Below are 17,857 nucleotides of genomic sequence, written 5' to 3'. Positions count from 1 at the left end.
GAAACCAGGAAGTGACTCATCAACAGAGATCATCAGAAACGCTCATCAGCTGGTTTGCTGCCTGCCGTCGAGGTTGGAACAGATTCTGACTGTCTTTCAAATCCTCCATCCTCCAGTGCTTTGCTTCTCTCATCACACCTGCAGCAGTTCCTAGTTAGTGTGTCTGTGTTTCTAACAGTTGTTTGTCACCTTTTATTTAACGGAGCAGAGTGGAATTAAGGGTTCAGAATTAGTGATGACGTGTGACAGTTGAATCAGACGGACAGCTAAGAAACGGTGAATACTTTTACACTCGGTTTTCAGTGCCTGAGTGTCATTCAGCCCTTCACACCGACACCGACGGCAGCAGCTGCTGCCGTTCAACGTGCCAGCTTTGCTCATCAGGACCAGATGGGGGCTCGGTGTCTTTTACAAGGACACTTAGACACGGTAACCTCCCGATCACGACTACGCCGCCGCCGCCGGGCTCAGTTCTGTCTGATTTAGGTGGTTATTTTACTTGTTTAAGAGAACATATGACAAGAATTGTAACTCCTTTGCCGTATCCTGTTTCACTGCAACACGAGACAAACACATTATTTCATCGTAAACCATCATTATGGCAGTGTGTTTGCGTAGAGTTGCTGAGTTTGTACAACCAAAAAAACAAAAAAAAAATCTCTGTGCAGGCCACAGCTTGACATCTCCATGGTAACCACAAAAATGTTGCTCCAGTCAACAGGAAATCGATTGCAACACAGTGCAGGTCTCTGTAGCTTCACTCTGCATCTCCAAAGGCAACATTAGCTGGCAGGCTGAAGCTGAAGCTGCTTCTCGTCTGCTTCAGCGTTATCCAAACCTGTCTGAAACGGGAGTCAGCGCAGTTTCAGGCAAAAACTCACAGGCCGATATTATCCAAAGGGATTTTCCTCACACGAAACCTTCTCTGTCGCTCATTTGAATGATGTCACTGACAGAGGTGTTCATTCTATAATGAGGGAGCTCATCAGCTGATCCACAGTCACTCATGTAGCTCAGTGAGGCTAAAGAGAGGCTCGCAGCCAAAGCGCTCCATTCATTAAACTACAACTACGGATGACTTTACTTGGACGGCACAGTTGATTCAAAAAGTGCATCACTCAAAGTGACTGGTATCAATAAATTAGTTAAAACATATAAGATTAATAAAATACAGACACTTTACGTGCCAATACTGTATAAAAACACATAAAAGCACACAACAGGTCATATACAGTCCATTCAATTCAAAACAACCTCACAGTTCACATCTCACGTCAAACTACATTCTGATACACAAGACGCAGTGAAGCTGAGACCGTCTCATGATGGGCCTCAGTAGTCCTGGGTAATCATGACCGTGACAGGAGGACTCCGTTCTCTCGCCTATCCTCAGCCTTGGCCTCTGTATTTATCTCAACTATGCACCTGTAAAGGTTGATGACATCATCTTGCATGTAACCTCGTGGCGATGGCAGCAGGCAGACATATTAACACCTGCCAGCAGACACCAAGCACCTGTGTGGCAGTCCCTGCGATCCACCACCACGTTTTGCCATGATGACTTCACACAGACTCACCAGATGAAAACAATAGCAGCCACATGTTGCCGTCGCTGATGGAGTCGGTGAGATATGCAGGATTATGCGGTATTCCTACTACAGAAGCTCCAGGATTGCAGAAATTCTGCTTAAAACTATGCAAGGATATGTACATGCGTATTACAGTGTACTTTCTACTACAAAAACGACGAGGTCAAGGGTTGTCACATTGAAGGTGTCCTCTTCTAGTTGTTTGGTCCAGTCATCACTGTTGAACTTAGTCAAAATGCACAGACCAGCAACCATGCACCATTATAATATCATAAATGACTCCATCTGGAACAGTGAGGCTGCAGCAGCCACCAGAGGGCAGTGCTGCTGTTCCATCTGCCTCATCTCCCTTCACCCTGACAACCTGAGGAAGCCTCATGCTGGATTACTGTCCCGTCGCTCATCATTTGTTCTTCATCCTCATCCATTATACATCCAGGCCCTACCCAGGTCACACAGAGGTCACGCTACACCACCACATCTCATCCACACATGTATAATATATAGGAGTTCCCCACATACATTATGCATCACAAACACACACATGGTCTTTGTTTGGGTTTTCTCTTTGTTCTGGAAAAAGGAAATGGAAAGGAAAAGGAGACCACTACCATAAATGTACCATAAATATAAGAATGAGCAGGACTTGAGTCACGGTGGCTCTCACTGTGACTCACCTGAGTTACACTGTACACAATCAATGGTACGTTTACCGTTACTGAGCTGTGACCCGCCTGACACACACACACACACACACACACACACACACACACACACACACACACACACACACACACACACACACACACACTCTTACACTGCCTGAGTCAGGACCTCTTGTGTCAGATCTCCCCTTCCTGTGCTTTTCAAACCTGGGCCTCTGTCTGATGAGTCCCTCCGACATCTGGAACCAGACCCTGACTCCCACACACACTCACACACACACATGCACACGTCTGTCTCACCGGGAATCGCTGGGAGGGGGGATCATGACGAGGTCGGTTGTCTGAGTGTGTGTATACTTCATGTTAAACAGCATTGAGGTGTGGTCCAGTGTGGGTTGTGGACACGTGTTCCTGAAACTTCAGGTCAGTGGTTCTGTTGACACTTTCACATCCAGGATGAAAACTTCTCTCTTCTGGGTTTACTGGGACTGATCATCAGCTTTGTATCCGTCTTTCTGTTGCTGGGTTTATTTTTCTGATGCTGCTCTCAATCCTGAGGTGTAAAAGCTATCAAAGTTTTGCTGAATTGGTCTGAAATCCAAGTATCCATCAGTGTCTGATGGATGGGGGGCCAGGTCTTCTCAGCCTTGTGGGCCTGTGAGTCACTATCGATTGTGACTGTTGTTGTTCTGCTGGTGATAACAGGCTCCACATGCACACACACACGTGCCGATGATTATGTGAGCGTGTGGCTGGTTTCTGCCCTGCTGGGTGCAGACGATTCTGTTTCCGGATGGATGAGCTTCTACCCTCAGCGACCTCCCGTTTGTAAACTCAAGGTTGCCATGGTTGCACTGCCAGACAAGCTGGTTCAGTGCGCTGACTTAACCACATGAATTATGAAAACATTTGTTTGGAGCAGGACAAACATGAATCTCCCTGAAGCTGCTCAGTGTCAGCCGGTTTGATGTGGTTTTGTTGTCTCTCCTCAAGAGCAGAACTGAGCTGTTTAGTGCGAGTGCACATGGAGGGCCGGACAGGGAAGTGAAACACAGAGAGGAAGGTTCATACTGGGTTTGGAACACAACTGATGACTGAATTTAGATTTAGTCTAACCAGGGGTTACTTTCATGCCATCATTTTTGGCTTCAGTTTCTTGGAGGTCATTATTTGACCTTTTCCTGATGGTTATCTGACCATATCAATGGTTGAGTGCCCCTTTAATTAGGGGAAACTCAATAGTCCTTGTCATTGGCTCGAAGACCTTATCTCCTCAGGGACAAGCTGTAGCGGCTTGTGACTGAAGACCACACTGGAGATGGTGGGTTGGCGTGTGTGTGTGTGGGACTTAAGCCACGTATGGGGACACAAACCAGACTAAAGACCAGTTAATTGGGGAGACAAGTCATGTCCTGAATTGTTAAAATGCTAATTCTTGGGTCAGTGGTTGGGGTAAGTCTCCAGGAAATGAATGTGAGTCTATGTAAATATCCCAGTAGTGATGTCAGGAAGGGTGTGTGTGTGTGTGTGTGTGTGTGTGTGTGTGTGTGTGTGTGTGTGTGTGTGTGTGTGTGTGTGTGTTAGTGAGAGAGAGAAGACAGCAGTTCTTCTGCAGAGCTCTTCTCTGACCCCATCTACTGGCCAACAAGAAACACACACACACACACACACACACACACACACACACACACACACACTTATACAGACTTACTCACACTCATTTCCTGGTGACTAACCCTGACCACTGACCCAAACATGATCATTTTATTAGTTAAGGGCAATACTTTGTCCTCAACTGTACATGCTGTCCCTTAGCAAGAGTCTGGTTTGTGTCCCTGAAAGTGGCTTGAGTCTCACACACACACACACACACACACACACACACACACACACTCGCACACACGCACACACGCAGAAATCAACCTTCTCCTGATGTCATCCGTGGTGGACACACCCTGGGCTTCCCTCTTCGCACCATGACTCACCCCGTCAGCAGCAGAGCTCTGAGGCACGCTCACAGTGAGCGGTGGTCTACCGGAGCTGATGGATCTAGGATCAGTGACCAAGACGAGAGGGGTCTGACTCTTCATGATATTCATGAACTCCGCTGATTTAGGGACATGAAACTGAGGGACTACCCGTGCAGTGACAGAGGACGGCACAGTGTTGAACAGAACTATTTGGATTACATGTGTATGTTGCACACTACTTCATGTGTCTGTAGAGGTTTGTCATCTCTACAGATATAATTTACCTTTTTGTAGACAACATTTACTGTCATTGTGTTTGAATTTTCTCTGATGTATCGTTTCTTTATCGTTTATTGTCAGATTTTTTTCAAAGTAATACACTTTTAACATACTGATAAGTCTGAACTTGTATGGCACGTGGATGGAGAGCGGTTGACCCCGGTACTGTTTGCAGGGTAGACCTGGCCGCCACTTGGTGATGCCTGCTTTCGACTTTTAAATCAATATCAGAAAAACAACATCAAGAAACGATGTTGGTTTTGTTAACTGCAACACAGTTGGTATGTGAGGGATTAACGGACAAAACCCTGGTGTTCTTTCGACTGATGGATATCTTAATTCATGCATGAACTTTCGGTTTGTTCTCTGAATGGTGTTTGATAAAAGAACGAACGGGTGTTGGAGTACACGTAGGTTTTAAGGTCAGATTTCACCTCGTCTCTGTCTGACAGCGCGACTCAGAGGAAACGCTGATGGAAGGCAGATGGTGGACGTGGGGTTCATCCCTACCTGCTCTCCTCTCCTCTCTCTGACTTTGTGCAGCACTTCTCTGTTTGCTCACTTCGGCGTGTAATCGATTGCTTTTCCTGTCATTACAGAGGCGAACTTGACAAAGTGGCGGCGTGCACTCTTTGTCACAGCACATGTGTGCTAAACACTTGCGAGAACACCCACGTGAACAGTCAGCAGTTCCTAATCAAAGCCATGATCCCATCTGAACCCGGATAAATGCCCTGGCGCTAACGAAGTGCAGCAGCCACATTTACCGCACGTTTTATTGTGCTAATGGATGAATTTGTACTTTCATTTATTGTTTATCTTCCTCTTTATTTCTCTGAGGGATGATGTAACAGGCACCAACTGTAACAGCTGGACGCCGCTAACAGACAATAATAGCATTAATCTGTTTGTCTGCTAATGTGGCACAAAAACTACCCACACATACACTGGTTCACACTCATATTCAGACACACACACACACGCACGCACGCAAACACATTAAAAGATTTATCAGAGGGTAACATATGGGGCTGCGGGAGGATTTACACTCCTAGAAACCCCCCGACACCTCCTGTTTCAGCGAGAACAGCCTCCCTGTGTTTGCGGAGGCTGCTTGAGCAACACTGATAAAAACCTCATTAAACACACAAATTTAACCTACAGTCCAAAAAAACAGCCCAAAAAGTTTCTTGTAATTGCTGCTTTCATCCTTAGTAGCCTTCACTGTTACTTGAGAAAACATTTGTTTTCCTTTCATCACTCTTTTTTCCATCCTCACCACCATCTGTCCATCCACACGCATATTTAATTACACTTGACATTCACAGTCAACTAATGTCAAGTGGACTGCAGTCAGTTGTTGCACCAGTGCTTGGCGAGCTCCCCCGTCAGTCTCCGTGGACGTGTTTAGGTTGAGTCCAGGCCATGACTGAGATTGTGAAACACTGTTCTTGGATCAGATCTTGGGAACTACATCCCTCAGACATTTCTGGCCTTCACTTTCATGGTTGAACTCAAGAAAAATAATCTACCTATAAATCACCACTTCTCCTCGCTCACAACCAAACACCAGGACCTCTGTCACGGTTGCCCAGACGTCCCCCCTGCTGAGGCTTGGTAAACCTCTATGGAGACGCTATGGCATAATCCCTGATAATCCCTAGCTTCCTATGATGGCAGAAAGAATGGGAGAACTTCAGCAGTCTACAAGGACGGGGGGGTATATGGGCCGTGTGTGTGTGTGTGTGTGTGTGTGTGTATGTGTGTGTGTGTGTGTGTGTGTGAAGGACCCCCACATAGTTCAGAGGGATGTGTTACCATGTCAACAATATGAGCGAGCAATGGAAATAAACGAGTGTGTGTGAGGCGACTCAGCTTCTTAACTTACAAAGGTCAGAGTGTCACAACTTTTGCCCGATGACCAATTTCACCCCATTTCCTTTAAGGAAAGACTTGGATCCCTCCACTCTTCCTGGAAATGTTTTCATTTGGCTTTATTTTATTTTGCTGTGATATAATCACAAACTCTCCAACTGAAAAGATGAAAGTGAGGAAATGAGCTGAGAGAATCAGCTGATGAGGAACATGATGCTAAACCAACAAGCGCATATCTAAAAGGTAGAGGAGTCACGTCAACAAACCTTTGTTTGTAATACTTAACGTGCAGGGCTGGCTCTGTTCGAGGTGGATGACGTAAACTCACCTGTGAATTATTAACATTTTTTCAGAAATTAGGATATTAATGCCTTTGGTTTATGCTGCCAAAGCAATAGATTTAATTTGTGTCCTCAATTCTCACTTTGCAGAGAAAATGAGTGCTGCAGGAGTGTCCCTGATAATCTGAATAATCTGCAGTTGGCTGAGTTTTCGTTGACTTTTACTTGAGAAACAGCCACAATTTACTGTTCTTAACATGACTTTAAAGAAAATCCGCAAGCTTTGCTGCTCACTTAAAGCAGCTCTTTATACAAATCCTAGAGAGATGTCTCGGGGAAGCGTCCGTCATCAAGCTGCTGTCAATGAGATTTCATGTCTTGAGTGGAATTTGGGCTGCGTCTGTAAAAAGAGGTTGATGTCTTCTGAGATGATGAATCCTCAAACCTGCCCAAATGACGATAAGGGTAGCTTAGCTTTGTGCTCTGAGACAGGAGGCCAACAAGGGGACGCAGGCGTGTTGCCACCCACGTATTTTGATGCACATTTTGAAATTGGAGCAGGTTGATAAAAGTGGCAACATTCTGAAAAAAAAATTGCAAAAAGGAAAAGTTGATGAAACCCCCCCTTTTTAAGTAAGCGCGAGAAATCATGTGACTGACCAGCTGTTTCCGCTGCATCTTCCCAGATGTTCCCAAACTGACTTCATTTCAATACAGCGGCAACATGGCCGACACAAGCTGGCATGAAAGAACATTAAAACTTTCCCTTCTCTTCTGGTAGATGTCTTTAGACGGCCAAGACGCCCTTTTTCTTGTTCTGTTGTGTTTGTGTAACCTTGCCTTTACTGCCACCTCCTGATGAAAAGTCTGTATTTATTCTCTCCAGTCCAGTTCATCGAAATACACCTAATTTTTTGCTTGTTTTTTCATCAAATTTGCGTGGACAACGAAGTGGAAACATGACCACGTCCTGGCAGCTTCTTGGTACAACTTGCTGATGTGTCATTTATGTTTGAAACACTTTTTCTTTCTTCAAAGCAGCGCAGTCTTCAGGAGAGGAGCTTCAGCAGGAAGTGATCAGGTTCATTCCTCTGGGAACTGGTTCCCACACTAAAAGATGACCCCCCCCCCACACACGCGCGCGCGCACACACACACACACACACACACACGCACACACTTACCTCGCTCTGACTCATTCAGGCCCTCCCTCTACATCTATACAGCCTTTAAAGTAAGAACATGCTTAGTTCCTCTATAGGGGGTAAATGAAACTGCATGGTTAAGGACAAGCCTTGGAGCTTTGGATGAAAGCCTCCTCAAATCTATCCTACACACACACACACACAGACACACACACACACACACACACACACACTCACACTCACACACACACACACGCTCACACTCAAACTAGAGCTGAGTCTTGCAAGCTTTAACAAAAGGTTGTGCGGGGGTTTGTAATGCGCATAAGAATCAGCCTCATCTCCCCCTCCAGTGTCTCCCGCCGTGTTATTCTGTGGAGTTGTTTCGACATTAGCCACGCACTTTTCTCTCTGCCCTCCCGCCACCACGATCCCTTCCTGTTCTCCTCATTATGCCATCTCTTAATCTCATCCTCTCTTGTGTGCACCAGTGCTCCCAACAGCGAACATACGAGGCCGCAGCAACCTGTTGAGCCATATTTGAACTCATTAATTTGTTGGCTGTGTTTTTGTTCTTTCTTCTCTCCGAGTAGAAAAGCAAGTCAAGTTTCTGAGTGGTTCCACTTCACATTGTCCTCAGAAGACTAGAGGGAGACAATCGGCCCCTCTCTGAGTAAGAGCCTAATTAAATGCTTTTGGCGGTGCGGCTGTGGTGGGTCCCTCGGTTAAACACCAGAGCACCTTCCCAGACTGTGACCTCCACTTTGATGAGCGTCACATTTGTGTTTTTAAAACTTGCTCTGTTGTCAGTGGGCCACTCAGCTCGGTGCACACAAGCCGGAGGAGAAGCTAAAGCATGTGAGTCTGAATGTCTTCGCTACATTCCTGGCAACATGGGGGATCTTGAACTCAGGAGAAAACAAATGACCAAAAGCTTCTTTGACCTTTAAGCGCACACTGTATACTCAAGGACGGGATCTTCTCAAACGCAGGCTCCTAAATGTTGAGACACTTCCCCAGTCATTAGTTATTCAAGATCAAATCACATTCATCAGCACAGAAAAGGCTCTCTAAATGAAGTTGAGACCACAAAGTTCGCCGTGTTTGAGCCGTCGATCCCGATTTTATCTTCAGAGCGAATGCATGTTTGGAGGCAAGCTCGATGTTTTGAGTTCAGGGAGAACGCAGCTACAGGAACACTGTGAAAGTTGAAAAGAACATTTGGCCAATTTTGAATTGATCCTGATTGGTGGGTTTTGTGGGACGTGGCGCAGTCAACTGGTTGTCCTCCCTGAATCCAGCCTGAGCTTTGTAGGGTGATTCAGATAAACCATCACTGACGATCACATTCGGATCAGTCTGAGTGCTGCTAAACAGAATGAATATATCGCGTGGTTGTTTTAAATTAAGAGGAACTGTCTGATTGGACAGTTTAGGAACCTTTTGGAAGGAACCGCCTGCTGCTGTGGTTCCTTAAGATCTTTGAACCTTCAGGTGCTTTTTTTTCCTGTTTGCTTTTTCTGCAACCAGGAGCGCTGAAGGGACCAAGCCACTGGTCACTGCGAGGGTTCAACAACAAGATGGAGGACGCTGCGATCAGAGGTGCATGTTAGTTGTCGTGGGTTCTGGTCCACTGTGTTCCACCATCAGAGGCTCACGTAGCGGTTGCTATCGTTTGAGTATGGCTGTTGGATGACATCACTGCGTGTGTCTGACCCTGAAGCAGCAGCTCAAAAGCTTCCTCAAAACGTGATACTGTAGTTCCTAGTTCCTGCAGCGGGTACACAAAAACAGTACTTCCTCCAGTAGTTCTCAGAACTGAAAAGTACTTTATGTAAATAGGCGACGACCGTGATGGCGAGTGAGCAGCTGACTGTCGGGTCTCTGTCGTGTTGTGTGACAGCAAAGTTTAAAGTCGATATCACAATCACACAACTGTTGTCTTCCACTGAATCGATGTTTAGATTACAGCCATGAAGACTCATGCAGCCACACCAGCTGTTTCCTGTCATGTGATGCACAGTTTATTTTTTTCCCTCTGAACAAAGATGGAAAGGACAAAACTGAGTTCTGTTCCTGTTGTGTCTGTCAGTGTTGGTTGTGTGAGCAGAAGAAGTGTCACGTCTCTGAGTGAAGACCAAATTCTGTGCTGACAAAGACAAGGAAACTCTGATCAACTGAATAAGAGGAGGGGGCTGATAAATGGTGTGTGTGTGTCTGTTACTGTGTGTGGGGGGTGTTGGTTGAGCATGTGTGTGTCTGTGTGTGTTCTGGGCTGATAAGGGGGATGAGCTTTCCCAGGTCTCTTCCTCTTTCATCAGTAGTGGACTGACAGGTTCCCAGGGTCACATGGTTGACCCTGCAAGTATACCGCCATTACAGCGTTGCATCAGCACCTAATGATACCGTGTCCTGCACCCACATACACACCTACTTTCAAAACAAGCTCTGTGCTCGTAGATAGGGAGTGAAACAGAGTGAGGAAAAGTCGCTCTTTGTGGAGGAGGAGCAAATAATCAGGGAAGGAGACGGAGGGCAAGTCTGGACATGAGTCAATGGTCCGAGCTGGCCAGGCAGACGCAGGCCGCCGGCCAACTGCTCCGTCCAGAGAGGCGGATGAAACTTGAAGTAAATAAAAGTGAAATCTGACAGTGACTCAAGGAGGATTGAGGTTGTGTGTGTGTGTGTGTGTGTGTGTGTGTGTGTGTGTAAACACAAACTGTATTCTTTTATTAGATGCTAGGCAACAGCTATGGCAGCAGCTCTACACACCTGCAGTTCAGCATGCCAATCAGAGCCGTCCCCCCCCCCCCCCCCCCACACACACACACACGCAGGCCCACCTGGCCCTGTGTGGTACGGCTGAAGAATCCCTTCTTTGTGCCCTCTGCACTTAAAACCACTGTGTTAATTATCTCCTTTCTCTCTCTCAGTGGTGTGTATTCCAACCTCTTTATTTCTGTCTTTCTCTGCCACTCACACCATTTTCTGTCTTTAAGAGACAGTGTTAATGGCCCCCCTCCCCCGTCTCACCCTCCATTGAACGGAGCCAGCAGACAGGCAGGTCTATTCACTGGGGTCCACTCAGTGCCTAAAGTGTTTAACCAGCGCTGGACGTTGTGAGGGAGCAGAGCTCAGGGGAGAGGATACATGATAGCCACTTTATTCCTCTGCAAGTCTCCAATAGCCGATCCACACTCTGTTACAACAGCAACACTGGACTCATTTAGCCTCCCTGCTTCATTACATCCTGATCCACTGTTATTTATGCCGCACTCGGCTCGGCCATTAGCCGACAGACAGCAGGCACCTGATGAAAACTGTAACTGCGTAGTGATTTGGAATCATTTTGTTTCAGTTTTGCTGTGATTGAATAACCAAGTAAATGTGTTCATATGCGAAGAGGGACACCTCTCCTCACTTTGACTTGGAAGTGAGTAGGGGTTTGTTTCTTTTAGCTCATAAAGAAGTCTCTTTTTTTTTTTAGCTGAATGCAGGAGGAGCCAGCCATGCACATGTAGCTTGAGGCTAACGGCAAACTACTCTGGTTTATGTGAACAAGTATGAATGGCCGTTAACAAATTGGTCCGACTGAATGTGCCAGCCGATCGCCAACGAGCCAGAAGAGTTTTAGTTTTCTATAAAACCAATAATCGATAACTACAGACTGGAAACCAGACGATGACCTAGAGAGTTTGTCAGCGCGTGTTTTTGGGCAGGTTTGCTGTGGTCAGCCCTTTAGCTTCGAGCTAAGTCTGCATGGCTCTTTCTGCATTCTTGCTGTATTTCCACAGATCGATCCACCGCGCCACGACACAAAGTAGAGACAGAACTCTGCTTTCACCAGCTTCAACATCAACAAAGCCGTTTCTGAACCGGCCTCACCAACTCACTTTACAAACCCACCAGACCTCAGAAGTGTAGCAATTTATTAATGAAGGCACTTAAAAAAAGTTCTGTACTTCAATTGTAGAACTGGAGGATCAGCAGAGGTTGATTGCAGGGTCCTCCTAATGAATCAAAACACTAAAAGTACAAATGCAGTAACACTGAAGGAGGGGGGCGCGGAGCAAAGTCAGTTTTGATTGTCTGACCAACGAACATCAGCGTGGCTTCATGTGACGCACCACCAGCACACCACGTGACCACGAGACCAGTGACAGCTGCCGCCACGCAGTATTAATATTTCTTTACACATATTTTAAGTGGAAGACTTTCACTTGTGTCCGTTTTTAATTTGTGTTTTATTTCAACGAAGGCCCTGAACGCTGACAGGAGTGAGCAGGTTGGCTCGTCTGCCGATCCGATAGTGAAGAGTTAAAAAAAAAAAAAAAACGAACAAAAAAAAAACATTTAGAGAAAATTGGAGAACGTGACAAGCGCGTGAGTTCTCCTGCGGCTGCGGTCCTCGGGAGGAGCACAGCTGGTCGCGATCAGACGAACGGGGGCCGGAGGAGGAGGAGGAGGTGGAGGAAGAAGTGGAGGAGGAGGTGGAATTTGGGGTGTTGCCTTCCTATCCATGCCTCCCTTTTTCGCGCATCGCCTCCCTCCCCTCCTGTGCGAATGTGTGTGTGTGTGTGTGTGTGTGTGTGAGAGAGAGAGAGAGAGAGAGAGAGAGAGTGAGCGGAGCCACTGCGGGAGAAGTGGGCCGGTCAGTTCACGCTGCTGCTGCCGCCGCCGCCTCTTCTGCCTCTCTCAGGCGGTTCCTCCGGTCATCAGCGGCGGGGAAAGGTGGATTCTCTGTCCGGGTTCACAGCGGGAAATGCCAACCGGGAATCAAAGCTGCGTGAAAACGGAACCGTAGCAAACATGAGCGGGCGCGTGCTGAACGGCAAAATGCTGCATCTCCCGGCTCCGCAGCGCGCGGGGAGGACGATGCACTTTCTGTCCAGGTAATTGATTTATTTATCTCCGATCATAGCCGGATGGGAAGCTCGGAGGAGACACCGGTGGTGCTGGCGTGGTGAGCTGGTAGTGGCGAGCTGGTTGCGGCCAAGAGACGCGCCGGTGCGTAAAAGCGGCGCGTCTCATTGATAAAACTCAAGCAGCCGCACGTTCCACTGTTGTGGCCGGCGCGCGCCTGCGTCGGGCCGGCCGGTGAGACGTAGACGCCCAGCGCTCTTTTGTTAGATGAGGAGATGAGGTGCAACATCCGACCCCGATGCGCAAAACCATATGTTGATTCACACCGGCGTCTGCAATAGTGGGCTACTGTAATGTGTGTGTGTGTGTGTGTGTGTGTGTGTGTGTGTGTGTGTGTGTGTGTGTGTGTGTGTGTTGGAGGGGGGGGGGGTCTCAATAATGCGGAGGTCACGGTTGTGCGTTCCGAGAATCGGCTGCATCTCCATTGTCTCAAGCTGCATTTGATGACAGCCGGAGTGTCCTGGCTCTGCTAGCAAAGACAGGTACGTGTGTGTGTGTGTGTGTGTGTGTGAGAGAGAGAGAGAGTGAGAGAGCCAGTGGGTGTGTTCGTATTGATCCGCTGCGGGTCCGGACCGCATTCTACTTGAACGCGTGACCTAGATTCTGAATCCGCTGTGATTGGGTGAGAAGCAGCCAGCCTCCCCCGCATCATTTATGCTGACAACCTGTGAGAATTATCATTTAAAGTCTGAGTGTGTGTGAGAATGTGTGTGTGTGGGTGTGGAGGGGGCGGGGCGCTAATGTAGGCCATCTAATATGAGCAGGCTCTGAGGGTAGTGGATTATATTGGTTTACAGACACAGAGTTGTATTGATTATTGTTTATTATTGGTGTGTTTGAGGGTTCCATCTTGCTGCCTTTGGGCTCCTGGTATCCGTTTATTCGAACCCCTGAGAGTGAAGTGAGCAGTGACACACCCATCAGACGCTGACACCGTCTGACCCACTGACACACACATTTCACAATCAAGTCCCTCTAGGGTGTTTATTTTATCTGTGTGTTTGACTTGGACTTGTCTGCTTAAACTGAGTGGCTGTCAAAAGACTGATTAACTGTCATATACACACAATTGGTAACTGTATGAAAGGTCACTGTGAGTGTGTGTGAGTGTGTGTGAGTGTGTGTGTGTACTCAAACATTAAACATGCATCACGAGCTAACCAGTTTCAGCCAACACAAAGAGTTGATCAGCTCTCTTAGTCATACTGACAGTGATCCAACATCAACTGAGTTTCCTCCAGTGAATGTGTGTGTTGCCTACACACACACACACACACACACACACACACACACACACACACACACACACACACACACACACACACACACACACATCTAGCTCCCACCCTGGGTAAACACCAATGCCTCGTCCAAAAAGCAGATTCAAGACCTGCTGATGTCACTTATTAACGTGTCACAGCCAAAGAGTCTCACTCTCTTTTAATTAAACAAAATGGAGAATCGGGGTTTGCGATGCAGAGCAGCGTTACGTCGTTGCTGATGTCATACATCGACATGGGAAGCGTCAGTCACATGACCAGCAGCAGGTCGGCTCTGTCTCTCTACAGATCGCCAGCGGCTGCCTGATTGCGGAGTGAACCCTAAAGCTGAGATGTGCAGTGTTTTTAAGTGATGTCATAATGACGTACTGTAAAGAGGTGACTGTTGAAGTATTAGTCAGGTGACACCTGTTGGTTGCTTATGTCATCAACCTTTAAAATGTTAGGGGATGATAACGTATCTGTTATTAGCTCACGTACCAACAACAGTGAATTGAAACAACCTCACAGTCGCGGCGGTGGCGTCTTCGCTGCGGTTTGAAGGACCAGAGTGTTTGTGGTCACGACTGTGTACATCACCAACGTTGGTAAAGGTAACAGTTGGTCTGCAGGTAACGTTATTGTGGAAACACGCTGTGCTGACTCAGAGCCTGGAGGAGTTACAGGGTCTGCTGACAACACCCTGATGCCGCGGGGGTCGTGATCGAGGCTCACTCAGAGACTTTCTGTTCGTTGGTAATTTAAGGTATCGGAAGAGAAACAAATGGTATTTGACGTCTGTAAAAACGACATAGTCCTTAGAACGCCACCTGGTTGCCCTCATTAAATATCCCAGAATACATGAACATGCAAATGTGCTCCCTCCTGCAAGTGTAACTGCCGACTGAGGGTTTGTGCGTTAAGACTTCAAGTTTACATGGACGCTGAATATCGGCTCGCGATTGGCTGCTAATCTATTTGTGACGTCACAAATATTTGATGCTGGAAGACCCGCCTCTGTAATGATGTCGAGCACAGAGGAAAAAGAAAATGACAACAGCTGGCCAGTGTTAAATTCCACACATACATCAAACTATTGGCGTAAGAACAAATGAATAAATACATATTCAGCTGGAGGAGAAATGAAACACAACTGTTCACAACAATGCAGTTACTGGGGGCTTTTTTACCCTCGTGAACGTGTTCAAAAAGAGAACCGGAAACATTTACATCTCTTCTGCTTGTGCTCTTGATCCAAACCCTGACAAAGCAGGTCAAGTGCTAATGAACATCAGGCCACCATCATGAAAGAAGTCATTTCTGAGTCTCCATCTTTAGTCATCGGGTGAACAGGTTGACTTGCTCTGGTCTCAAGGTCATTAGGGAGACCCGAGAGTGAAACAGCAGATGCCTGTAGGACGCAAGCGCGCCCTCGTTTTATTGTACACACAGGAGCCTGTGTTCACAAACAGAGCTCATATTTTCACGAGGTGCTGCCTCCTGCGGTTTAGTGAGCTCCATCAAACGCTGGGGACCTGCAGCCCAACATCACCACACCTCATAGGCTCAGAAGGGAAAGTACCACGGACTATAATAACCTCAAGATGGCTTTTTCAGTTCCTCCTCTTGAGGCCAGAGGAGATCTTTTTTTCAAAGGAGACAAGGCAAAGAAAAAGCATCAAAACAACGCCACAGCCTCTCTTACTAGAAATGTAGCTGCAGCTGTGGCCGGTCTGCTTGTTGGTGTCGCACGTTCTCATTCCGCACGCTCGCGTCCACCCCGTCTCCACCTGTGGTCTCCGCTCCTTTCAGCGTTTTACTTCCTTCAGATGCTGTTGGTGCTGCTTAGTCGTCATTAGCTCCTCGTAGACACCCCGCCATCAAGAGGATTCAGTGTGGGGAGGGATAGTTGTTGTAGTTTATGTAGATATGTCACAGGTAAACCTGACACACAAGTACACGTCAGCCGCTCACACACACCGTTGGTCTGTAGCATAAATTACCAACACCTGCAGACACGTACAAGTAGCAGCCGAGTCATTGCACCAACATCAGGCAGTGACAGTTTGTCGCCATTTCTCAGCCTCTTGCAGGTGAGAGGAGCAGCAAACGTAAAGGTTTTTCTTTTGATTCTGTCACTTGGAAACCACCAATGAAACTGCAGTATAACGACCATCTGATTCCTGTGCAGTCAAAGCACAAATGTATGATGGGAGCAGCTGCTGGTGTCTGAGCCTACGAGCAGTCAGAGACGGACGCCCAGCCTCGGCATAAGTAGTCTAACGACAAATGAAGTTTTTAGTTGTCATAAAGCCAATGTCAGTAATTAATTTCAGGCGGGGTGGGGCAGAGTGTGTGAAATATTCACTATCTGAAGACCATCTGAAATGTTGAATGAGTTCAGACAGCATCTTTTATTGAGACTTCAGTGCTTCTCAGTCGAGCGAGAAGATTCATCCAGCTGGCGTTGCAGCAACGAGTCACAGATTTTCGTTTTATTTGAAACCTCTGGATCTGTCATTTTATCTCTGCATGTGCACTCGTGCTTTGGTATGCATATATGTGCCTGCATATGTCGAAGGATTAGGGAGTGGGTCCTCAGAATACACTCGCTGGAATGTGATGTGTGTGTTTTGAGCAGCCCTCTGGCAAGAGAACTCGCTGCAACAACGTGAAGTGGCACGACCGAAATGTGTGTGTAAGGAGTGACAGCAGGTGATGGGTGTGTGTTCCCTGATGGCTGCACACCCAGGCCTGTTGATCACTGCACCACATGTCTTCATGTATGCATGTATATATGTCTATATCTATACACACACACACACACACACAGTGACCTGTCTGTCCCCTCAGCGGCGTGGGAGTAACGTGTAGGTTTTACTGGTGTCTGCTTTATCTCAGGCTGCAGAAGTGAAGGAGTGTCTGATCCATCAATAGGCCTTTCATTCTTCTTCGCTCAGGTGGTGTTTGGACAACCTTTGGCAGGTGCTCAGTGCTGCTCTGCTCAGATCTGTCGTCTCTTTGTGCAGCTTCATTTGATTCACGGTCTCTCGTGCTTTCTCCTCATTCTCTCGAGCGATCTGACTCCAATCTGAACACGTCAGCTCGTTTCTTATCTCAAGACACACGAGGTGCTGCGTCCGCCATCAACCTGCAATCCTCGGTCTCAATAATTAACTCCTCAGTTTAGACCGACTGCTGTCTTCCTGTGCTAATCTCAGAGATTAACACATAATCAATTGTGGTAGAATTAGCTGATATGCTGCCCTCATCATTTTGCTCGCCGGTTGACATGTTGTGCCGCTGCCCTTGGATGGAGGCTGCGATCATGCTGACGTGATGGTTCCTCCATCTGCCACAGTGTGCTGCACGTTTGCGTTGTAGCAGGATAAATCTTTATTGTGATGCATTTGTGAAATCTAAGCACTGACTGTAGATAAATTGTTAGATTTCCCCATTAGCACCAGCAGTATTTAACTAAACGAGCTGCCAGGTAAGGATCTTCCCTCACAAAACCCAGCAGGTCAGTTGTGTCGTGCTTCGCTCTGTTTTGATGTCATTTTGTGTTTGTGCGCTACGGCAGGATATTACTCTTCTCAGCTCTCGGCTCCAGACAGCTGTCTGTAGCCTGGTTTCTGTCGCCCCAGGCTTCCTTACTTTACTGTATTCTGTTGATCAAAAGGCAGCTGTCAGAGGAACTGTTTGTGTTTGTGCCTGTACACATGTCTGTGGCACCGCTGTCCACACAGCTGCTTCAACTTAGCAGCGACTCAGAGGTAGCGTGCTACATTTAAAAGCGGCACCTCCCTCTCTTTCTCTTGCTCCTTTTTCCTTTCCTTTCGTTAGGCCGCTCGTCCCCCTCTTTCAAACCA

General features: G+C 47.2%; 1 protein-coding gene across 8 annotated transcripts in view; it reads left to right on the top strand.

Moving 5' to 3' along the window:
• Nucleotides 1-17,857, top strand: part of nav1a (neuron navigator 1a) — a 113,729-nt gene that overhangs the window by 66,536 nt on the left and 29,336 nt on the right. The gene's annotated exons all lie outside the window — the stretch shown is intronic.

This window comes from Aulostomus chinensis, chromosome 9, assembly GCF_037954235.1.
Source record: "Aulostomus chinensis isolate RoL2024-O1b breed Wild chromosome 9, RoL_Achi_v1.0, whole genome shotgun sequence".
Classification (NCBI taxonomy): Eukaryota; Metazoa; Chordata; class Actinopteri; order Syngnathiformes; family Aulostomidae; genus Aulostomus; species Aulostomus chinensis.
Note: the sequence above shows the minus strand (reverse complement) of the source record. Positions and strands in the feature narration are given on the sequence as shown.